The sequence below is a fragment of the Acinonyx jubatus genome, chromosome A2 (assembly GCF_027475565.1).
Source record: "Acinonyx jubatus isolate Ajub_Pintada_27869175 chromosome A2, VMU_Ajub_asm_v1.0, whole genome shotgun sequence".
Lineage (NCBI taxonomy): Eukaryota > Metazoa > Chordata > Mammalia > Carnivora > Felidae > Acinonyx > Acinonyx jubatus.
In genome coordinates this window covers 110960929-110986074 of record NC_069383.1, presented here as the reverse complement: position 1 = coordinate 110986074, position 25146 = coordinate 110960929, and positions in this window count along the sequence as shown.

Below are 25146 nucleotides of genomic sequence, written 5' to 3'. Positions count from 1 at the left end.
GTCTCTGGAGACACAGTTCAGATTGAACCTGGTCTGGACACAACTCAGCCCTGAAGGCTGACTAAGACAGGCTTCCTGCATTTCCCCCCTACCTATACCATTACCTGGTGAGTTGGGATAGAGTCACCTGTGAGTGAGTCAAGCAGCTGCTGTAGGGTCAGGCGAATGAAGAAAATAATTAATAATAACTTTCAACCAAATTCAGGGTGAAACTGCTAAACAATGAACTCGAGTGCTGAAAAAAAAATTGTTTTCATCTAAAATTCCATTTCCTTGGGTCAAAAGCATTTTCGGCAGGATGGCTTTCCAATAGACCATGAAGACCTGACCGTGCCCATCCCTTAATAAGTGCCAGAGAAACCCTGGGTTGGCGCCCTGACAAGCTGCCACCCAAATCACAATACAGTTTCAGCCCCCAGAGAGGAATCAAAGTCCCCATTATTAAAATGTGTTATTTATGGCTTACAGAAAGCCCTCCAGACCCCTGACAGCTCAGGAATGAGCTCAGAAGTTAACTCTTCAATATTATCAGGGTCAATCCATGTCTCCGGATTCTTTACCCCATGTTCTTCTTCTTCTTTTTCTTCTTTTTTTTTCCTTCCTTTTTCCTGAAAGGCACGTACTGAAGAAGAATTTCATTCAAGACACAAAGAAATGACGAAGCTGTTTGGGGAAGTGCCTGAGTCCTTTCGCTGCTCAAACCTCTGATTCATCCGCCCTTTCTGTAAAGACAGAAATGACTTCTCACTTAATTGAAGGTGGCCATGAGGACAGGAGAACACAGGAGGTGGCCGGGGATGCACGGCATGAAGCTGGACAGCTCCTGGAGACCCTCTCATCCCACAGAGGCTCCCAGAGGGCACAAGGCCTTGCCGTTGTCACATAGCAAGACTGTGCCCCAGTGCTGTGGGAGGTGGCAGGAAACCAGAGTCCCGGGGCCAGTGCTGCCCTCCTGAAGGTCCTTGGCAAAGTCCCGACTCTGCTTGGAGCCTCAGTGTTCTCATCCGTAAAATGGCTATGGACATGAGCCCAGTGCATTTCAAACACTTTTTTTAGTGGTTCAATCCTATTTGTTTTTCAAGCAAAACCATGCAAGGAATCCCCAAAACATACTTTAAAATGAAAAATGCAGTCACTTTCCTCCTGGAAAACCCAGATGCGAAAGGAGCCCAGGAAGGCTGTGGTTCCACGAAAGGCTGTTTGAACTTCAGGCATGAGCTGAGCATTGAGACACTTCCTAGTGGAATCTGAAGTCCTGCCATCGAGGGAAGCTGTTCTTTTACCCCCCACCTGAATTCTGACGGGGGTGGCCCTGAGCAATAGCAGGGTACCCCGTCCCCCATCCCAGCCCCACCCACCACACACAGGGCTCCCCAGTGCAGAGATGGGCCCTTGCTGGCTGATGGGACCCTGCTGGGAGGTGAAAGAGTGCAGAGACGGGCTGCCTTGCTGGATGCTGGGGGCTTCGAGCCCCCTACGTGCTGATCCTTCCCCAGAGGCTGCGCTAACCAGGGTAAAGCACGGGAGTGAGCAGCAGAATGCGGGCTGGCGGCCAGAGGGCCTTCGGTTAGGTCCTGTGTCTGTGAACCGCTCACGGGGTGACTGTAGCCAAGTCATTTCCCTCTCTGAGTCTGTTTTCTCTACAGGTGCAACGCCAAGGGATATATCGGCCGGGATTATTTTAGGTGCAAAGGATAGCGAATCCAAACTGGCTTCAAAAACTGGAAAAGTGGGAACCCGTGTGCACTGTTGCATAAATTGGGGCGGTCGCTATGGAAAAGAGTAGGGAGGTTACTGAAAAAATTAAAAACACAACCACCGTGGGATCCACCCATCCCACTGCCGGGGACATATCCAAAGGACATGAAAACACGATACTGGAGAGACGCTTGCACTCCTATGTTCACTGCAGCATTATTTACAATAGCCAAGATAGGGAAGCAACCCGCGTGTCCATCAACTGATGAATGGATAGAGACGTGATGTATATACACAATGGAATCCTACTCAGCCATAAGAAGGAAGGAAAACCTGCCATTGGCAACAACACGGATGGGCCTGGAGGGCATTATGCTACGTGAAACGAACCAGACAGAGACAGACAAATGTTCCGTGGTATCATTTATAGGTGCAAAACTAAAAAAAAAAAAAAAACCCAAAAAACAATAAAAAGTCAAACTCTTAGAAAGAGAGAGTTGGAAAAGGGTCGCCAGGGGCTGGGGGTGGGGGAAACAGGGAGAGGTTGGTAAAAGGGTACAAACTTTCAGCTACAAGATGAGTAAGGTCTGAGGATATAATGGACACCATGGTGATACAGTTGATAACGCTCTATCTTATAAGTGAAATTTGAAAATCACTAAGAGCGTAGAATTTATATGTTCTCACATATTTGTGTGAGGTGATGAATGTGTTCATTAACTAGATGTGAGGAACCCTTTCACAATGCCTAGGCATATCAACCCATCACCTCGCACACTTTAAGTACGTCACAAATGTGTCAGTCATACCTGAATAAGGCTGGAGAGAATAAATAATTAAAAATGCTTAAAAATGAAATTACAAATGCCCGGGGCTCCCAAATTGCAGCCATGTAGCTCCAAGCCCCTAGAAAACAAGAAGGCACTCCCCTGATGGCACCGAGCAGAATCTCAGACTGGGACCAGCTGGCCAGTCTCAGGTCACGTGACCACCCCTGACCCTCAGTCACTGTGGTTGGGGCATACTTTTGTCTGACGGGCCATGCCTGGGTCACATGCTCATGTATGAAGCCTAGAGTGACAATTCACTCCCCTTCCAACCCGTATTATCCCCCCAAAATAGTAAGTCTCCCCTAAGAAGGCCAACGGAGTGTGGGAAGGCCAAATCCACAGAGGACCACTAGAGAGAACTAGGGTCTCCAGCGGGTATAAACACAGAACCCCATGCTCAAACTATAGCTCAATGCAGTGCCCAGTGATCTGATGCAGAAGAAAGTTCAAGTTGCTTTTGTTGAACGAATAGGGTAATTTAGGACCCCGTTCACACACCGCCCTTCCCTTCTCTGTGGATCCCAGCTGGGATGTTGGAGGACCCATCTAACTCCCTAGAAGAGATGTTCTGATGGCCTCTGGAGGCTGGAAATCATGGCCCGTACTGCCAACAATGGCCTGAGATCAGGGACACTGTGCCAACCTGCCCCTTCCTGCTGACAGGCCCTCAGGTCATCTTGCCTAACCTCCCATCAGACAACTAAACCGTCTTCAAAAAGCAGCCTCTCCAACCTCCTCCATGCCTCCTTGGTGAGGGCCCTCATGCTCCTGGTACTCACCCCACTGGGTGCTATTGTCTGTTTAGCCTTTACGCCAGCCTATGAGCTTTGCGAGGGCAGAAGTGGTGCCTGTTTTCATTGTTGTGGTCCCAGCCTGATGCAAGAAGGCTTGGTAAATATTGTATGGATAGGCAGGTGGGTGAATGGATAGATGGATGGATGGATGGATGGATGGATGGATGGTGAGTGGATGCATAGGTGGATGGGTGGGTGGGTAGTTGGATGGATAGGTGGGTATGTGGGTAGTTAGAAGGATATATGGTGTATGTGGATGGGTGCATGGACAGATGGATGCACGGATGGAAGAAATACACATATCCTAAGATGACCCATCTCTTTCCCAGAAAATAGGACTTGGAAATAGCAGTTACTCAAACAGAACTACCAGCTTCTCGCAGTGTCATATATACACAGAGGGTCCTGTCCCCTGCCCTCTGATCCACAGACTTGCCTGAACCCCCTTTACTATTTCAGGACAGCCCTGCAGATACTAGAGGAGGTAGTGACCAGGATCCCTGGGGCTGCGTCTCTAAGTTGAGTGGCCCAGCTGCTCTAATCGAGCCCCAAGAAGCGAGGTCTCTACTGCCTGGCTGCCCCTTGAAGACATACCCAGCCTACACCTGTCCTGTCAAGGATCTCAGCTCTAGCACTTAAGGGATTCTGAAGGATGAAGGCAGCGGTCGTCTTCTTCCTTCTAGGCTCTGTGACTTAAGTAAGATGGCCTGGGGCACATTTGCTTGCCTGTACCACACAGGGACTGAGCTCCTGACCACCATGGACAGTGCTAAGCCGTACCTCCTGAACCTGGCCATGTGTGGCTTGCATTTTAGACCATATCCTGGATTCACATTCATTTCTAGTCAGATGCACTTTGCATGAATTCTGCCAGTGTGACAAGGCCATTCTGATTCCTGACTCGGTCTGTGGCCTGTCCACAGCTTTGGGCCACCTCCACCTCCATTCTTGGAGCAGCCAAGGGCAGGACATGGTGGCATTTCCCCCTGAGAAGCCGTGGCAGAGAAGGAGGGGGTTGGAGGGAGGAGATGGGATAGAGACGGGAGAGTAATGCAATGCCCTCGCAGCGAGTCCCTGGGTCAGACTCTGACCCCTGACCCTCCTCTAAGCATTTTTTCCACCCTTTGCTTTCCCCCTTATCCGGTGCTCAGGATTCCAGTCCCCCTTTGGCCAGAGGCTTCCCAAAGACTCAATCCTACTTCCCCCCCAAGAATCACTAACAAATACATGAAACACAAGTGTGTTTTTTTACTTTCCAGATGGGGAAACTGAGGCCCACTGAGAAGGTCTCTCAGAGCATCAGGAGCCAGATTGGATTCCACCTCTGTTAACTTATTGCCACCACTTAAACTGCAGGGCTGAGCAGTGGTTAGACAAGGGGACCCAGTTTCCAGGGTAGAATTCCGGTTCCATCCTCCATGAACCAGGCCACCTTGGGCAAGGACCTCTCTGGGCTCAGTTCGCCCCGTTGTGAAATGAGGATAGTGTGGCACTTACTCCACACTACACAGGTATTACGTAGATTAAACGAGATAGTCCGAGTCAAGTGCACGAACAGCGCCCCAGGCATAGAAAATCTGCGTGGTTTTCACTATCATGTGCCAGACGGAGTGCTGGGCACTTGACACATTGTCGCCTTTTTCCTCACTGCACACCGGCTGGTTAGAAAGCATTCTTCCCATTTTACAGCTGGGGAAACCGAGACTTGGAGAATGAAACCAAGTCAGCCCCTCTGCTCGCCCCTCAAACTTCCCAGCGTGTGTCCTGTTGAACAAGAGGACGAGAGCATCCACTGTTGGGTTGCTGCCCACTTGCTTCCAAGTTCACGGTTATTCTAATTCTCATTTCCAGGCTCCAGCCTGGACCCAAAGGAGACTGCAGAGAATGGAACAGAGAAGGCTCATTTTTCCCTGTCGAGGGACACCAGGGCTGACCCTCAGCCGGTGCCATCCCTACTTTCACTTGGGTGCCCCACCGTACCCCTGAAAGAGCTGGACCTTAAACAAGTAAACAAATACACAGAAAAGACTGATTGCAAACGTGACAGTCTCTAATGAAAAGAAACAGGACAATAAAGAGATGGGGTGGGCAGGACTAGGATGGCCAGGGGCCATCTCTCAGGAAATACAATATGAGTTAAGAAAAGGATGGATCGGGGCTCTCTAAAGGAAGAGGTTCCAGAGAGGGGAACTAGCAGGTGCAAAGGCCCTGAGGCAGGGATATTTGACATGTTTGAGGAACAGTGAGGTGGCCAGCATGGCTAGAAAGTACTAGAAGAGGCACTGAGTGGGAAGAGACGAGGCCGATATTAAGGATAGCCAAGAAAGCAGTCAGCCTCTCCGGGTGGTATCAGCTCTTGCAAAGCATGGGAAAGTGTGCTTGGAAAAGGGAAAAAAACACAGCACAGATCACTTTCAAGCCCAGAACATTTGGCATACAAACTGACACACAGATGCTGGGAATATGAACTGATATCAAGAATCAAACATTAAAAATGCACATCCTTTGACCAGACAATTTCAGTCACGTGGAATGGGGAATAATAACTATAGCAGGGAAAACCTAGAAAACACCTAAGTATCAGCGGGGGGTCTGGTTGTGTGTATTCCATGTCAAGGCCACAAGGTACGATGTGGTCGCGTGAAATGATGCTGCAGAGAAAAGTTTACCGACACGGGAAGATGCGCGCTACCATTAAAATGAAAAATGGCATGGTCCCTTCTTTCTAAATATAAATCTGCATGCGTAACCACAGTGAAAGAGACTAGAAATGCAAATGATCATCTCTGCGGATCCTCTAAATGCTAATGACCAGCTCTGTAGGAGGAAACTGCAGGCAAATGTTCTGCTCTTCCTTTTGTTTAGCTGGGGTTTTTCCCCCAAAGTTACTTCAAGCCCCCCCCCCCCCCGAGTTAAAATGAAAACTTTAAAGAGACTCATGGCTTTGCGGTTCTGTCCCCAAGATGGTGCCCAGAGTGCTGGTGAGTGCTGGGCTGTGGCTCCGGGGGATGTAAAAGATATGGTGACCATCCGCAGCCCTCTGGCCATGTGCTGACCCACAGCTGAGTTCTCTAACAGGACACTCTCCAGGGCCTGGGGGAGCCCACACTGCCCTGGGCTGACCCAAGGGGAGGGGAGGTGCAGGGCAGGGCAAGGCCAGCCAAGCAGCCAGGACATCAAAGGCCAGCACCCACAGGACTGTGCCAGGGGGCGCGTGCCCTGCACAGCCTTCCTTCATGTCTCCTCTCACCCATTTTGGGAGATACTGCTGTCCCCACTTTACAGATAGGGAAACTGAGGCTTAGAGAAAGGGGCCAACCCACCTATGTTCTCACAGCTAAGCAGCACTAAAGCCAAGACCCAAATTCAGGCCCGGAGGACTCCAGGGGACACGTGACTAGACGAGAGGGCACACTTATGGCCAGGAGCCCACCTGCACATTCGGCATCTCTCGGTGCCTACCATATGCCGGGGCCTACACAGGGCAGCTCAGCACATGCCCTCGCCACAGCCTCATGATGGGCAACTAGGCACAGAGAGGTTAAACAGTTTACCTGAGGCCACACAGCCTGCAGATAGCAGAGCCTGGGGCTCCAACTCCCCTCTGCACACTCCAGCTTCCATAAGAGGTGAGTCCAGAGAGAGCTAGGAAGAGAGTCACCTCCTGCCCCTAAGGACTAGCTGGGGAAACAGAGGCAGTTGTGGGTGGTTGCTGGGAGCGGCTGATGACCCCCTTCCCAGGCACCCCAGCCTCCCTGCCCTACCGTCCAGAAACTGAGGATCTTGGGTGGAGACTGATCAAAGTATCCCCTGGAGGTGTCCCCAGAGCCATGGAGTCCCACAGGAGTAGTGACTTGCCCAAGGTCACACAGCACAAGGGCGAGGCAGGGCCCACAAACCTCCCCCGCTCCTGGTACTATGGGCTGGAGTAAGGGGGTTGTCAAGGAGAAGGAAGGAGAGAGCCCACGTCTTCCAGGCAGAGAGAGATTCCTCACGCCTGGCGATCACGTCATCGGCCGGGACGCCACGGCCCCCGGAGTCACCGTCCCCGTCCTTCATGACCTCATCTCTTGGCTGGGCCCCAGCACAGCGCCTGGTGCCTGGAATCAATACCTCTTGGCAGGGCCCAAGGCCCCCTTGTCTTCCTGTCCGCCCCTCCCAGGCGGCCCTGCCCAGCAGCACATCGACCGGCTCCCAAAGTCCAATTGGAGCTGCCTGTCGCCACTCACCACAGGCTGGGAGTGAACCCCGAGATCTTCATGGAGCTCAGACTGATTCTCCTCCTGACTCACCTGGGCTGTGCCACTGAAGGTGGGAAAGGCAGCTTGCACTGAACTCCAAAGGCCTCCCTGACACTTCCTGCCCCATCAGGGCAGCTCACGCAGCCTCCTTGTGATGAGAGGGTGATGGATCCAGCTTACAGAGTGGCCTTGGGGTTCCACTGGCAAACACAGTGCCTGGCAAACAGTAGGTGCTTAATAAGTGCTAAGTCCCTTCTCCCTTTAGTCTGGATGCTTGTGAATGCACGGTGGGGGCTGTTATCGTGCATAACAGGAACTTTGCACAGGAGGCTGGGTGGGAACTAAAACCTCCACTTGACAGATGGGAAAGTGGAGGTCTGGGGAGGGCCACATGGACACAGGTTTAGAGTCCAGCACTGCAGGACTTCAAAATGCAGCTCGAGGCTGCAGCTCAGGGCCTGGGCTGGAAGGCCTCTGAGAGAACCTGTCACTCAGCCCATTTCCTGTTCACAGGTGGGAAAACCAACAACCGTGGCCCCGAAAAGGTCAAGGCAGTGCTACAGTTCACAGAGCAGGTCAAAGGCAGAGGTAGACAGGGGCTGGGTGTCCACACTCCCAGGCCAGTGGGGAGGGGAGGTCTTCAGGACCCAGGACTGGAGGGTACAGAGACAGGAGGGGCCCTCCGCCATGCTCTGTCCTCACTGGGCTCCTGGGGAACTGATCTCCCCGGGGCATGCTTTACCAGGAAACCGGGTCCCTGCTGCCCAGCCCCCACCAGCTTCGGGGCCTGGAGTCGGGTGGGAGGGGCAGGGGGTAGGGAGGACCTGACCCTGACCGAGTATGTATGCGAAATCAATGCCCAGGTGCCAGGCAAGCAACAGGAGAGAAATGAGAGAAGCCGTTGGGGCCGGCAGACTGAAGGGGGTGGTGGGGACTGAGGCAAGCAGGACAGCATGGGCCCCATCAAAAGGGAGGCGGACTCAGTGCCAGCCAGTTGTTGCTGGAAATGTGGGCTGGGGTGGGGGGGGGGGAGGGGGCTTCTGGATTGTTGTCATAGTGTTGTCAAGAAAAGCAATAAACACAGATTTTAATTTAAAATCTCCTCATTGAATCACTGAAAACGCAGTCTCAGACAAAACCCACGTGCACGCTGAAGGAGGCCTCTCCAGAGAGGGCGGGGGCAGGGGGAGGGACAGGCAGGAGTAAGCATGGTGGACAGGAAGGCACCTGGGGAGCGGCCAAGTGGCCAGGCCAGCCAAGGGAGGCCAGCGGGGAACCCAGGGGCCTACTCGGGGCTCACCACTCAGCCCCAAGTTCACTGGGTGATTGTGCACACGCTTCCTGGCCTCTCCAGAGCTCCGCACGCTCCCTTTCCCCTTTGCTTTTCTCCAGCTTCTGGAAAGGAGGCGTCCATCCCTGAGTGGCCCACCCTGCTCTCTGCAGCACAGCGTTCAAGCCACGAGGCAGCACTGCGGGACAGGGACCCTCGCGCAGGCACCCTGAGATTCATGAGACCCCCGGGAACAGCCCTGAATGTGTGGGTTTGGAATAATTCCCGGTGTCTTTGCTGATGCCTTTCCTTTCTCTCCCAACCCAGGGAGCAGAGGGGGGCTGCTGAGAACCGGGATAACATGGATGTGTTCTGCCGGGGGGGTGGGGGGCAGTGAAAGCAAACCCTCGCACCCCTTTTATTCAGGGCACAACCCACCCCCTGCAGCTCACTCTCACTGGTCCAGACCCCCCCAGAGGACCCTAGTCCCTGGAGCCCCTGAATGTGTTACGTCCCATGGCAAAGGAGACTCTGTGGATGCGGTCATTAAGGATGTGGAGGTGGGGAGACCGTCCTGATTGTCCAGATGGGCCCAGCATCGCCATAAGGGTCCTTAAAAGGTGGAGGCGGGGCGGGGGGGGGGTGGTGCAGAAGGCCAGAGTCACAGAGAGACCGAAAGCTGCTGGCTCTGGAGGCGCAGGAGGAGGCCACCAGCCAAGGAAGGCAGGCGGCCCACCAAAGCCAGAAAAGACATGGAAGGAGATGCTTCTCTCCTGGTCAGTCCAGGAGCAGCGAGCCCTGCTGACACTTTGGGTTTATCCCCATCCGACCCATTGTGGATTTCTGAAAAGCAGGACTGTAAGGAGTGTTTGCGGGAACTGGACACAGCAACAACAGCAAATAATGCAGATGCCAAGTCGTCTAGAAGAGGGAGTGGGAGAAGAGCGGCTGGAGGCTGGGGGCGAGGGGGCCCTAATGCTTCGGCCCAAGCGGCAGGCAGCCCCGGGAATGTGCCCCCTGGGACAGCACCCTAGCCCCCGGAACGGCTACACCCCGGAATGGGTGGCCTCGCCTCACCCAAGCTAAGCTGGCCTCTGGCATCTGACCCAGGCCAAGGCCAACAGGAACATGCACCCTCCTCCCCCAGAACTGCCGCAGGAAGGGCCCAGTCCGTGTAAAGGCCAGAACCTTCCCTAGCTCTGCCAGAAACCCTGCCAAGTGAGGCCTAGAACCACGGCAGCCCCTTTGCCATCGTGAGGATGATAAAGCCCAAGGGGGCCAGGACCAAGAGAATGACCGGTGAGAGCTGAGGACAGTGGCTGCAGAGAGGGCAGAGGGGCAGAACGAAGAAGACTGGGGAGAGGGAATGGGAGACACTCCCTGTCGCTGAAGAAGGGAGGACAGCCCATGGGGACACCGAGCCACCAGCACCTCGCCTACATTCTCCCCACGGGGGCCAGAGGTGTCCCATGAAAACCTAGGTCCGATCGTGACACTCCTCTGCTCAGACCTCCCATGGCTCCCACCTCACCCTGAGCAAGGCCAAAGTCCTTCCTGTGGCCACAAGGCTCTGCACCATCTGGCCCCATGGCCTCCCCACCTCCTTCCCCCTCAGGCAGCCTGCTCTGTAACTCAGACACACCAGCACAGGCCTGCCTCAGGGCCTTTGCCCAGGCGATGCCCTCCGCCTGGTTCACCCTCTCTCAGATGCTCACTGGGCTCACCCCCTCCTCCCTCTCTTTCAAGTCTCTGCCCAAATGTCATCCTCCCAGGAGAGTCCTTCCCTGACCCCCAGGCATCAGAACTGCAATCCCTGCCATCACTCGCCACCCTGGTTCCTGCTCGGTTGGCTCCCTAGACCGTTTATTCACTAATATGTTTTCTTAATCGACTGTAGCTCCCCGAGGGCAGTGCCTAGAGTGCTGCCTTACACACAGTAGCTGTAAAACACACACCTGAGCCAGAACCTGGAGGCCTCCAGGTGGAAGTTCCTGCGCTCTGACCCCACCCTCCCATCCCCACCCAGGGCCCAGGCTTGCTCTCGGGCGCCCCCCACTGCCCGAGCCGGCCCTTGGCGCCAGACCCTGCAGGCTGCACAGACAACTCCGACTTAAAAAGAGCAGGCATTCCTGGGCGCCCCCCTCCCATCAGCCCTGGCCCCAGGCCTCCCGTGCACGAAGGCACGTGTGCTGACAGGCCGCACGAGTGGATTCCAGGAGCCGAGGGAGCAGCCCGCCGGGCCCAGAGAGGCTGTCCACCGTGGGGCACCACCTGCCCCTGCCCCCCGGGAGCCCCAAATCTGCTACTTGAGCAGGGGGGGTGGGGGGGCTGCTCCTTGGCACACAGGCACGCACACACATGCACACACACTCTACTCAGAAGTTCTACGACCTCAGAATCTTAGGGGTCGGGAAACTTGTTTAATCCTTATTTAGCTTGCGTGGTATTCTTTAAAGTCTGGGGCATGGCGAATTGTACATATCCGAACCCTCAGCCCCCTCATGAGTCCATGCACAAAGGCCCATGAGATCATTCTGAGGCAGAGTCAGCTGGTAGCCCCAAGCACCGTCTTCCCCTTCTTTCTCTGATTTTCAGCTGGGCTCCCAGAATAAAGGCCTCATTCCCAGCCTCTCTTGTATTTAGAAGTGATCATGTGACTAAGCTCTAACCATTGGGAAGTATGAAGTGATGCCCAGCATCAACTTCCAGGAGCCTGTCTTAAAAGAAATCTCATACCCGCCCTTTGTCCCTTTTTCTCCTTCCATCCTTCCTCTGTCCTTCTGCTTAGAACTCTGATGTGACGGCTGGAACTCCAGCAGCCATCTTGGACCACAAGAACCAGATGTCCTTGGTTTTGTGATGCCGGAAGCTAGAAGAAGGCTGGTCTCCACGCCAGAACTGTACACTAGCTCTGGACTTAAATAGGAAAGAGAGATTTCTTCCTCATTGAAGCCATTGCTCTTTGGGGTTTTCATTTACAGTCCGACCCTCTTGTTGCATAGATGAGGCAAGTGAGGCTGGGGTCAGGCACAGACTGTGAGTCAGAGCAGGGCCAGCACAGAACTGAGGCACTGGCCTTATCTTCTTGTAATCCCCTGGGTGGATTCCTCTTGTGATTCCCTGGGAAGTTTCCTCATTTCTGCTTGAGTGGATTACAGAACCCACTTCCCTCAAGGTCATGCAGGCCAGCCTTGGGACCTTCCACTCATGGAGGTCCCAAGGCCCCCAGAGGCAGCCCTGGGCAGAAGCCAACCAAGGTCTGGGCTCCATCAGAGGCATCTGTGCGAGCCTGGGCAAGGCCCTCCGCCTCTCTGGACTTCATGTGCACTTCATCAGCCCCAGTAACTTCTCTCCATGTCTTCCTTCCCTCACTTCCTCCAGAACCCAGGATTCCTGGGTTCAAGACCAGACAGAGGTCACCAGGGGTCCCCCAGCCCAACCCCTGTCCCTCTCCTGGCATCCCTAGTAGACGGTCACCCAGGTGCTGCTTGGACACGTCAGGTGCCAGAGAGAACACTTTCTCCCCGACAGTCCACCCCAGCCCTGCTGAGCTCTGACTGGGACACCTGGGCCCCCAGGCCTCCATCCTGACCCCACCCCCTGAGCTCACCTGAGGACAGAGGCCAGGACCTGAGGCTGCTCCTGTCCACACTCATGGGCATTTGCCACCCTGCCACCCTCTAAATTCTGCATCCCCGGAAGACAGACAGGAGAGTGGAGGGAAGGGAATGCCCACTGACTGGGCTTCCCCTCAAGTGCCGGATTTTATTTCCGCAGATTCAAGGCTGCAGAAGCTGACCCGGGCCCCGCATGCTGAGCCCTGGCTGTTCACCCGGCAGAACACTGAGTGCCTCGTACATCCTCTGCTCTAATTTTCATAACAGTCCTCTAACCCTATCATTAGCCCCATTTCCGAGATTAGGAAACTGAGGTGCAGAGAAAGTCGTTCATGGTCGTGGCCCTAACAAATCCAGATTCGACCCCGATGTGTCCGACTCCAAGGCCCGGGCTCCTTCGGGGAGCCCAGCCGCCCCTTGCCCCCAGAGCAGGCCTCGGCCACGGGGTCTGAGCACTGACTGGCCCACCGCCTCCAGGGCCCCTCCCGTGGCCCTCGTCAAGACAAGACTCCAACTTGCAGGAGAAATTATGAATAAGGCAAAAGAAAGTTATCCTGGCCCCTGTGCATGCCTTAAGTATTTAAATTCTTTTTCATAATTATCTCAAATAGTAATTATTGCAGGAGCAGATGCGCTTATCACAGACAAGAAACCACCTGCCTTCCCATTTTTGTCAAAAGTGGAAACACTGACATTATTTCTGCGATTTGCTTCAATAGCTGTTTTCACTGTAAATACCACCTTAACCACAAGAAAAATACCCTGGGAGACGCTGGAGGTATTCGAGGTTTCAGAGGAATTATTCCAAGTGGGCTGTAGGTGTTTCACAAGGACGCGGAAAGAGAGGGGCACAGGAAAGTGGCTTCCCCTCCACGCCAAGGGAACAAGGGCACGAGCCGAGAGAAGGCCTTTACCACTCTGGGAGGGAGTTCGCATAATACTTACTCCCCGACACCCCGTCCTCCTCTCTGCCCCCAGAGCCCATCCCACTGCCACCTCCCTGGGCTGGCCGCCCTCTGGAAACACCTCATGTACCCCGAAGGACATCAACATTAGGAGGCTCCCTTCTGGGCTCTACCAGAAACGAGGGGACCCCCTTCTGATGGAAAGTTCTAAGAATTCAAAGGCCGAAGGAGCAGGTTTCCAAGCACAGAGCATTGCTCTCTCCTCTGGCACCGGTGGGCACAGGGGAGGCTGGGAAAGACAAAAGAACCTCAGAAGCTATGGCCTGAGAAGCGCCCACCCTAGCAAGCTCCTTCCTCTGGGAGCACTCCCTCTGCCAGAGCTGGCTACCTACCGCCTACAAGGAGTGTGCAAGAGGGCCTGGGTGGTCCAGGAGAGTCCAGGGCTGGGTGAGAGGCTGGGGACAGGGGCTTTGAAGGGGCAGGTGCCAGCTCCAGTCAGGATAAGCTGTGACAAGGAAACTGGCATCTCAGATTCTAGTCCTGTGTCTGCCACAGGGTGGCCCTGGCCAGGCTGACAACGGGGTCCCCATCTGTCAGATGGACAGGCAGTCTGGGGGGGGTACAAGTTAAGCAAATCCCTCCTGCTCAATATTCCCATCTGAATAGCCAATCTCCCTCCCTCCCTCCCTCCCTCTCTCTCTCAGCTCTACACCCCCAAGTCATTAATCCTCATCATTATAAATTATCATCACCGAGCATTTACTAAATGCCAGGTACTGTGCTGAGTACCTAGCATGCATTATTACGTCAGCTGCCTTGCACAGGATTCCCGCACCACAGCCCTACCATCAGCCCCGTCTTCCACATGGGGAAACTGAGGGTCGGGTGTAAGCAAGTTGCCCAAAGCAAGTTAATGAGCCAAGGCACACATCACTGCAAACGATGTTACAGAGACCTACGACGGCCCCCACAGAGATGGAGCTCTGACTGTCCCCATTTCACAGACGCAAGCATCAGGAGTTTAGCAGGCACTGTTCCTGCTGCTGAGGAGGGAGCAGCTGCAAGGACCGGCACAGAAACGCGGGGGCTCTGTCCTCAGCCCCAGCTGCCCGACAGCCCCCCAGCGCTCAGGTTCAGCCCTCTGTCCCCCATTCTCTCCCAGTCGTGTTCTCTGCTGCCCCTGTGTGGCCACCAGAGCTGACGCAGCCTTTCACAGCTTTTGGGGTCCTGTGAGCCGGCTTGAGTGAAGAAGGGGTGGCGGGAGTGGGAAGAAGGCAGGGGGGGCTGGGGAGTGGGGCACAGCCCTTCTCTTGAGTCCCTGTCAGCCCACTTCAGCCACTCCAGCGCATTCTTACTTCCGGCCTTCGCCCCGCAGGTCCCTCTGCCAGCCACGTCCTCCATTCAGGCTTGCAGCCCTACGATGCCACCTGTCTCCTACCCAGGCCTCCGCTGTTGCTCTGCTCCCCCGTCCATCTTTCTACTTGTCACCACCTGCCATCACATTCTAAACTTATTTGTGGACTGTCCATTTCTCCGGCAAAATAATGTCAGCTCCAGTGTCTGGCACACAGTAGGGGCTCAATAATGACTTTTGAACAAATGACTGCTTCAACATTCCCATCCAGTGGTCATTCCAACTTGCTCACCCCCATTATGGGGCAGCTGTGACTAAAATGGGAGCACTTACTCACAAACTTGGGTCCTGTCTTCCTAAGGGTCCCAGCCCTACCCACAGACCTACTGACCCCTCCTGTCCCTCCTGCCCCAGGACAATCTTGCCCAGAATGAGGGACAGGAGCTGGGACCCCTGGGGCTGCACTTGTCCTGGCTGAGCCACTCTTCACAGACAGGGGTCTCCAGGGTTCACTGCACATCTCAGAGTCCACTGAAGGGTCTGGACCAAGCACAGGAACCAGGGAGCTCAGAGAAGAGCAAAGTTGAGCTGAACATCTCCTTCACTGCAAGCATAGATCTTCGGTAATGTGGCCTGACAGACGCAGCCATGCACTCAACAAAATAAATTCATGCTGTTCCATGCTGATATGAAGAGGTTTGCAGAAATGAATTTGGTCTGGATATTGATCATGGAAGAGACATATAGGCTCAGCCATCTTCATCCCACCCACCTCTTTCTGGCCATGTGACCTTGGGCGAGTCCCATAGCCTCTGACTTTGGTTTCTCTTAGGTACAGTGAAGGGCTAGTGAGAATGGCCACCAAGTTCCTACACAAGCCTCTCTCATTGTGTGACGCAGCTAGGGGAGGCAGCCGCTCAGGTCTGTTGAATAACTATTGTGTGCCATAGCCCGTCCTGGATGCGCCCCCTCAGCCCCAATGGGGGAGGTGACTGCGTCCCATTCTACAGGTGGGGACCCTGGAGCTCCGAGTGCTCAGCAGCTGCTCACAGTCGTGGCCTGGCACAGACCCTGCCTTCTGCAGCTCGACCTGCTGGGGCCTGCCGTGTTCCTTTTTTTCCCCGGAAGGGAAAGTTTGGGCCAAAGGTCTCCTGGATGCTCCCGGCCCTGAGGATTTATCCATCTGCTTTTCTTGACTTCCGGAGGCTCTGCAGCTCCTGCTGTAAGTGTCTCGGTTTCCGAGCCCGTGAGTCAAACATGATGTAATGAGTGATAATAATTCCCACTCCATGGAGGCAGAACTGCGCTGCCTCCTTCGGCCCTCCCTGCAACCCTGTGAGGCTGGTATTGTCATTAACCCCGTCTCACGGGCCAGGAAATGGAGGCACAGAGAAGGTAAGGGAGTTACCCACAAAGAGCTGGTACCTGGCAGTGTCAGGGTTTGAACCCAGGGCCTGGCTCCAGGGTCTGTGCTCCTCACCACTCTATACCATACTGAGATTCAGAGCACACGGAGTCCAGAGTTCTGATGCTGAGATATGAAAGCTGCAGTATCACAGACACAAAAGAAGGCGTAACCTCCTTAATCCAACGTCCCCCTGATCTCTGCCTTCCCTCTCTGGGAAAACGGGGGTGCCCAGAAATCTCTGGGTGCCCGTGCCCTTCCGAGAAGTGACCCAAGATCTCTTACTACCTCTGGGCGGCCTCTTCCTTGAGAAGGGGCACCCCAAGGGGGGCTTGGGGCCGCTGCTCTGGCTCCCTCCAACCCCAGTCCACTCACAGAGGCACTACTGGGGGAAGTCTGAGCCGGCCCCATCAGCCTCCCCACCGGCAGTGGTGAGTGGCCAGACCAAGGAGAGGGTGGGACCCCACATAACCCCGGTCTTGGGGAACGGCGGCGAGACCCTCAGGGCCAGGCCCGCCACCCACGGGGCCTGGGCTCCTGTACACATTTCCCACGGCGCCGCAGCGCCCCCTGGCGGCGCCTGGCTCCAGCGGCGCCCAGCTCTGGCCTTGGGCGCCTGAGGCCCTTCCTGCTGGAGCGCCGGCGGGGAGTGGGATGCCCTGGGCGGCAGCGGGGCAGGGGCGCGCCCCGGGAAGGGGAGAGGCGCTCAAGGCCTGGCTGGGAGCCGCTCAGGGACAGGGCTGCTGGCTCCCTGGAGGGCTGGGCCTCACCACCTGCCAGAGGAGACTGACTGGCCCTTCAACAGAGCCCTGGGCTTCTTGCCCCCTTCCCCACCCCCCACCCTCACCCCTTCCAGGCCTGGGCAGCAGCCAGACAGACCGGAAGACAGAGACCACACCCCTGAGCCCAGAGGTCACGGACCTTACGGCCGGCAGCTCTGTCCTGGGGAGGCATGGGCAGGGGTTCAACCTCCCCACCAATCAGTTGTGCCCAACAGGCAGGCCCTCCCTTCCTGCAGCGCCTGATGGGACAGCCGGAGCCCAGGGGATGTCTTCAGTTGCAATCCTGCTGACAGCTGTCACTGTGGCCAGTGACGCCCACCCAGCAGGGCCCACATTGTGCCTCAATGGGCGCGGGAGCAGGGAGATGGGCTCAGCATTGATTTTTCTTAAAGCAGAACCGTGTGCGGGTGGAAATGCCAGGGCTGGGGACATAAAGGAGGGCAGGGGAATGGAACACCTAAACACAGTGGGTTGGGGCCATGCCGGTGGTCCAGATGCCCTGGGTTTCCTGTGCCCCTGATCCTTCACCACTCTGCAGTACACTTGGCCCTTTCATCATCTGCTTCACACGCGAGACGAAAGGGAGGCTCAAGGGTAAGGAGGATGGCCAGACTGGGGGTCCCCAGTCTTGGGCACTGGCCCTCAACGAGCACAGACCTCAGGCAGAGTTCCTTCCCCAAATCCAGCAGCAGGTGGGGTGGCCCCCATCAGGCAGCCCTTCCCGGATCTCACAAAGGGAGGTTAAGGCTCCCTCTGCTGGAGCCTAGTGCCTCTGTTTCCATGGCAACCTCTCTACCCAGGACAAAGCGAGGCTTCTGAATTACCCACATCATGCTGGCAGGCTGCAGGAGAGGAGAGGGAGAGCCCGGGCCTTAGGGTACAGACGGGGAAACTGAGGCAGAGGCTTGCTCTGAGCCCCCCGCAGCCTCCTGTGTCTTCCCCATCATAGCACTCATCACACCACAGAGTCCATCTACGAGGGACCCCCAGACAATAATCGTACAACTAAATACATAAAATAACATCAGTTGAAGATGTTTGGAAGAAAAATATAAAAGGGTAAGGATGTGGGGAATGATACGGGGGCGGGGAAGGGCAAGGACTTACTGTAGATATGAGGACAGGGAAGACCTCCATGAGGAGGTGACAGTTGACAAACGAGCTGATACAAAGGAGGGGAATCTTATGAACACCTGGGAAACAATGTTGCAGGCAGAGGGATCAGTAAGTGCAAAGGCCCTAAAGTGGGAACGTACTAGACAAGGTCAGGAACGTACTAGACAAGGTCAGGAACAGCGAGCAGCACTATAGTGGACGTGGAAAGAGACTGAAACAGAGATGAGGTCAGAGAGGTGAGCAGGGGCCAGAACTCAGAGGCCTTACAGACCACGGGAAGGAATTTAAATTTATCCTGGGTGTTATGGGAAACCACGGAAGGTGGGAGGCATTGAGGACGGACAAGTTATTTACAATAAATGTTCAGGCAGCTTTGAGGAGAAAGGGTGGCGAGGATGGGAGGGGTGTGGATGAGGGAGGAGGCAGGTGCAGGGCTCCAGGTGAGAGATGAGGGCGGGAGCCAGGCTGGGGGCAGCACAGGCAGGGGACATGGCTGGGTTCCGAAGTGTTCTGAGGACTGATGATGCAGGAACTGCCTGTGATTGGATGTGGGGGTTAGCAAGAAGTAAAAGCTAAAGAAGAGGTTGGGTTCTAGAATGTTCTGAGGGTCCAGCAGGCCAGACTCCCTGATGTAGGTAGGGGGCGAGAGAGAGGAGCCTGGCTACTCCAGGCTTCTTTTTTGTTTTAATTTTTTTCCATGTTTCTTTATTATTTTTGAGAGAGACGACAGAGCACAAGCAGGGGAAGGGCAGAGAGAGAGGGAGACACAGAATCGGAAGCAGGCTCCAGGCTCCGAGGTGTCAGCACAGAGCCTGACGAGGGGCTCGAACTCACGAACCAGGAGATCATGACCTGAGCCAAAGTCGGACTCTTACCCGACTGAGCCACCCAGACGCCCTGCTACTCTGGGCTTCTAAATGAGCAACTAGCTTACCAACGGTGCCGCGTCCCCTGCATCCCCAATCCCACTCAGGCTTGCCAGCCCCTGCCCCGCCCCCACCCTTCCCACTGTGACTTCTGGAACTCCCGGTGAGGCCAGCAAACCTCTCCCCTTACTTCTTCACCATCTGAGCTGCCACTGTGGCTCCTGAAGAGCCCTGCTGAGGGGGCTTCCTCTCTGACTCCCGGGGCCTGGAGGGACGGGTGGGCAGCGGTGCAGGGGGACGGTGTAGCTAAGGCCTTGTGGCTCGGGGGTGGGGGGAGCTCCCCCAAAGTTAACAGTGTAGGGGTGGCTGGTACAAGAAGGGGAGGGCCACCAGGCAGACACGAACTACTGGTGCCCCCTGCAGGTGCACTCGTCAGTGAGCACACACCGCCCCTTATGCCTTCCACGCTTGAGGAAACTGAGGCTCATGGAGGCGGGAGGTCCTAGCCATTGTCAGTGAGACCAAGGCTGGACTGGCCTCAGGCCCCACCGGTCGGAGACTTGCCCCTCACCACGGCTGCTGGGTGGGCCTGCCCGGAGAGTTCCCGTCCCACGGCACTGATAGGGTGACTTGTGTTCACTTTGGGCCCAGTCTGCAGGGGGACGGTTGTCTCAGGGTGCCTCTGCTCCTCCTGCCCCCCTCCTGGCCAGCTCCTCCAGGCCCCCAGCTCTTGGGGTGGGAACATCAAGGCATAAATCCTGACTCGGCCGACAGCGCCCTGGGGCCGACGCAGAGACCCACTGTCCCCTTCCTGTCCCCACCCTTCCTGGCGTGTTTCACAGGGTCAGAGTGGCTGGGGTGGGGAGGACCAGCTCATAAACCTTGGCCCCGGTCGGGCCGGACCAGCCTTGAGCTTCCGACCTGATACACGGATGGAGGAGAGGATGAGGCCTCGCCCAGCAGTGACCTTTCAGGGCAGAGAGAGAGAGAGAGAGCCACCGAGGGCTGAGCCCCACTGGGGACCCTCAGGGGCCTGTGTGGAAGAAGCAGCAAAGCCCCCGCAAGGTGCCTACAGAGAGGAACCTAGGGCAGATGCTTCAGTTACTTGGTGGCAGTGCCACAGACAAGCCCCAGCCTAGGACCCCCCACCCTGACTGCCGCTGTCACTACCACTCCGCCCTGCTCCTCCCTTCAGCAGACAGTTGGATAAACTCAGATTACCACCTGAATAGCTGGAAAGGCCCCAGCCTTTCTCCCAAGCAGCTCATGGGGGTGGGGAATGCACAAATATGTTCGTTTATTCACTCAGCAAACATTCATTAGTGCCTCCTTTATGCTGCGCCTGGCGCTAAGTGCTGGAGACGCAGAAATGCCGTTTATCCGCATAAATCCCGAGATTTACGGGCTACCCTGCAAGGACGTGTGAAGGCAGCGGGGGCCGGAGCAAGGAGGTGCCAGCTCTCTGGGGGCAGTCCAGACAAGTAGGAGTTCGCCAGCCACTCCCAGTACAGGAAACAGAATAGCGGAGGCATGGAGGTGCGAAGGTGCTTGGAGGGGGTTGGGAAGGGCTGGCAGCTGGGGTGGCTGGAGCCCAGGGAACAGATCGAGAGTGATGGGTGATGAGGCTGGAGAGGTCAGGGTCTACAACCCAGGACTGAGGAACTTGGACCCGATGCTGTGGCGAATGGGGAGTCATGGCGGGAGTTACACAGGGGAGACCGAAGCTGAGGGCTTCGTCTGCTGGGTCAGCCTCAGACATCTCCTGACATGGCAGGTGGAGACAGCTGAGGCTCAGAAAGACCAGGCATCCTGCCCCTCATCATCCATGGCTAGACAACCTGAGCAGCCCTGGGCAAAATACCGAACCTCTCTGGGCCTCGGTTTCCACATCTGTAAAATGGGAGTGGTCACAGAAAGGAGGATGAGTTTGGTGAGGCCAGGAGGCTTCACTTGTAGCCCGCCTGCCTCTCTCAGCGGAGGCAGGGCAGGCCCGACCCCCCAGACCACTTGCTAGCCCTGGGCACTCCCGGGCAGGGTCTCCTCCAGAGGCCAGAAAGACCGGGCTGAACAAGGGGCTATAGGTCAGGCGGCTGTCAGAACCCAGGCACCAGAGATCAGCATCCCCCCCACACGCTCCCACCCCTACCACCGGAACAGCGGTGGACCGCCCCCCCCCCCCCGACATCGGATGCTCCCTGCCGAGTTTCCACTTGACCACAGAAACACAAGCACAGACACCTCCACTGACACAGATATCACTGGAGGCCCCGGATAGAGGGTAGCCCTTGAGCTGGTGTGCTTGTGAGAGTTCCTTTACAGCTGCCGTCCCTGCCTAACTGTTAGTGGTGCCTCTTTCTCAAGTGTACAGACCTAGGGGCTAAATTATATGCACGGCCGCCTCATACTGGACGGACACTCACTGCTGTAGCCTTTCTTCTTAAGAGGGCTTCTCAGCTAAGTAGGTGTGTACATATGCAAAATTGTGTGCAAATTTGTGTGCAAATTCGTGTCCTTGTGTGTGCAAATACGCGTGTTTGTGTGTGCACGTGTTGCTTGTGTGTATACGTGCACACGTTTGTGTATATGTGTGTGTGTGCCTATGTGTTTCTGTGTGTGCATGCACGTTTGTGTGTGTGTGCCAGAAACGTCTTTGGCCCAATGGGGGCGTCTGTAAGCTTTTAAATGCCAATTAGACTGAAATTACGGTTATCAAAATACTAAAAGGAAATCCATAATATGGCATTATGCGGGCTCCCTTCTTAACACAGTGACTAGCACGGTCTGACAGCAGGTCTGACACCCACGGTAATTTCAAAGTACTGATGAGCTTCGATGATATTTTGAGACAATCCGAGAGGCGGTGTGAACACAGCGAATGCTGCTGTGGGTTTGCTGCCTGTGTGAACAAGGAAAGGAAACTACAACTCCATCAGGTTAGTAACGAACAAAAGATGTCGGTCTTGCGCATCCCTAGGCACAGATCCCCTGATTTCCGCCCTGGGTTGCTGAGCCTCTAGCCCTCTGCCCCAGCTCCCCCGCCCCCTCAGGGACTCTCCCCGTCGGCGCCTGCGCGGCCGCCTGCAGTTCCGCTCACCAACGCCAGGTGTCGCCGCATACACGCTCAGCGGGCGGCAGCCTCCGCAAGCCCAGACCTCGCTTCAACCTGGGGCGGGATCTGTGAGGCTGGAGGGAATGGCACCCAAGAGTCCACCGGCCCGCCTCTGGGGAGTTACCGCTGCGTCTCCACTCCGCGCCTGAGAACTTCCGATGCTTCCCCAAACCTCTCACTTCGGTGCCAGCGGGTTCCCCTCCCTGGAATGCCTGCCTGCTTCTCCACGTGGGAAACTGGGCAAAACCCACTGGAGGCATCACGTCCTCCAGGAAGCCTTCTCTGATGCCAGTGTAATAGCCCCTCTAAGAGTCCACAGCCCCCTGCGGCTTCCTTCTCATCGCAGTGACTGTGCAAATGGTCGTACCTGTTTCTATGTCTAACTCCCCAGCAGACTGTGAGCTTCTGGAGTCTGGGTGGGGCAACACAATGAGGTTTTTCTTTTGTTGTGTTTCTAAGAGACCGTTTTTCAGGGTGGTTGTAGGCTCGCGGCAACACTGTGTGTAAAGTGCAGAGCTCCCATGTACCCCTTTCCCTACACATGCACAGTCTCCCCTACCATCAACACCCATCCATGAATCTATGTCAACACGTCATCATCTCCCAAGTCCACAGTAGACAGGACCACTCTTGGTGGTGTACATGCTTTGAAGACGTATGATGATATGTGTCACCATTAAAAGTATCATACAGAGTAGTTCCACTGCCCTAAAAATTCTCCGGGCTCCCCTCCTAGGCATACCTCCCTCAATCCTAATACCTGGTGACTGCTAATCTTTTTACTGTTTCCCTAGTGTTGCCTTTTCCAGAATGTCATATTGTTGGAATCACACTACGTAGCCTTTTCAGACTGGCTCCTTTCACTTAATAATATGTATCTTAGGTTCCTCCGTGTCTTTTGTGGCTGGATTGCTCATTTCCTTTTAGCACTAAATAATTCCATTGTCTGGATGGACCACTGTTTATGTACCCATTCACCTACTGAGGGACAGCCTGGCTGCCTCCACGTTGGGGCAATTATGAATAAAGCACAACATCTATGTGCAGGTTTCTATGTGGACATAAGTTTTCAACTCCTTTGGGTAAATGCCAAGGAGGGTGAATGCTGAATTACACGGTTAAGAGTATGTTTGGTATGGTTAAGAAATTGCCAAGCTGTCGTCCAAAGTGGCTGCACCACTTTGCAATCCTTCCGACAACGAATGGGAGTTTGCACTGTTGCGCATCCTCACCAGCATTTGGTATTGTCGATGTTCTAGATTTCAGCCATTCTACTACATGTGTAGCACTATCTCATTTTAATTCACACTTCCCTAATAACATATGATGTTGAGCATCTTTTCTCATACTTGTTTGTCATCTGTATATCTTTTTTGGTGAGGTGTCTGTTCAGGTCTTTTGCCCATTTTTAAATCAGTTTATTCATTTTCTTACTGTTGAGTTTTAAGAGCCCTTTGTATTTTCTGGATAACAGTCCTTTATCAGTGATATCTTTAGCAAATATTATCTCCCCGTCTGTCACTTGTCTTCTCGTTCTCCTGAGCCCTGAGCTTTTGCAGTCAGAAACGCCTGGGCCTGAATCTATGCGACCTTAGGCAAGTCACATGCTCTAAGCCTCAGTTTCCACTTCTGTAAAATAGGAACAGAAGCCCTCCCTTCTGGTTGTAGAGGGGTAGAGTGAAATCTTAGCAATGCAGAGCTTCTAAGCACAGAGGCTGAAACCTGGCAGGGGTTGCCGGGTAGATGCTGGTGGAACGGAGGCATGTCCGTTCTCTGGGTGGTGCACTTTGCCCACAGTTCCACCATTAAGGCAACTGGCCGTCAATAGTGGCCCCGTCCACGGCAGTCCAGGCCCGGCCAGGCCAATAAGTCCATTTGCCAGGAAAATTCTTATGGGTGGGAATTCTTGGTCCCACAGGCGAGGCAAAAGAGCAGACCCCAGGGCGACCACAGCCTTGGGGCAAGGGACACACCTGCTGTTCAAAGGGAGGGTTGACCACTCTGCCGAAGTCAGGGCGCCATCCAGGCCATGTCCCCTTGAGGACCATTCCTCACTCAGCATCCAAAGCTCTTCCCATCTGGCCTCCCCCAGACCTCGAGCCAGTACTCCTGGCATGCCCTTCCCCCCAGCCACATTGGGCCATGGGCAGAGCCTCTAGTGTGTCCATGTGGTATCACGGTCCTCCTTACCATCAAAAACACCTTTCCCTCATGCCCACTGGTCCCCATCCATCCCTCTCCATTGGAGGTAGAGCGTGGGCTGAGGCTGAAGCCACCAGGGGGCGCCATTGCTCCACAGATACGCCAGAACTCAGCTGAAAACTTTGGAAGGAGCAGCCTTTATCCCACTGGCTGCACAGCAGCAGGGAGGGGAGGACAAGGGACCTAACAAAACCATGGCATCTGGCAAGACAGAACTTCAAGGCTCCATCCTGTGTCCTGACCCTCCAGGCCCACCTTGCATGCCTCCTGTGACGGGGCCCTTACTACCCCTAGCCAGGCTGCCTGGCCATCACAGGCTGGCTCTTGTGAGAAAAGCGGACTTTGATCTTTACGGACACCATGAGGTTTTAAGGGACCACAGGGGCTGCCTCATCAAGATATTTTAAGAGAACGGCTTTACCCTGGGAAACTATAAGCTGATGTGAAATACTGGCTCAACCAAGCAATGGAGCACATGGGCCCAGGCTCACCGGACAGGGCCCTGGTTTGTGGTGTAGCTCAGGGACTCGGATAAAGCAGGCCTTGGATGCCCGGTGGGGTGCTCAGACACCCCCACCCCCACAGGGGCCACGGCACTGCTCACCCCGTAGCTTGGCCTGTGTCGGACAGTGAGGTCATCCATGGGGACAGAGGCTGATGTGCTGCCTTTCTGGAAGGCAGCGTGACAAAATGTGGCCAAAATAGGGGTGCAGGCGTCCCGTGACCTGCAGTTCACTCCTGGTTTCCTGTCCTGAGAAGTCCCGAAAGAGGCCCCAGAGGCATGAGGACGTGGACATTCACGGTGGCAGAGTCTGGGGCGTCGGTACCCAGGGGCGGCCTGGGTGTTGTCACAGGGTAAACTGTGGGGTGTAGGGGGCGCCCCCGGAGGGCTCTGCAGCAACAGGCCAGACGCACGCAGCAACAACAGTAACAGTTTAAAACGGGACGAGTGCAAAG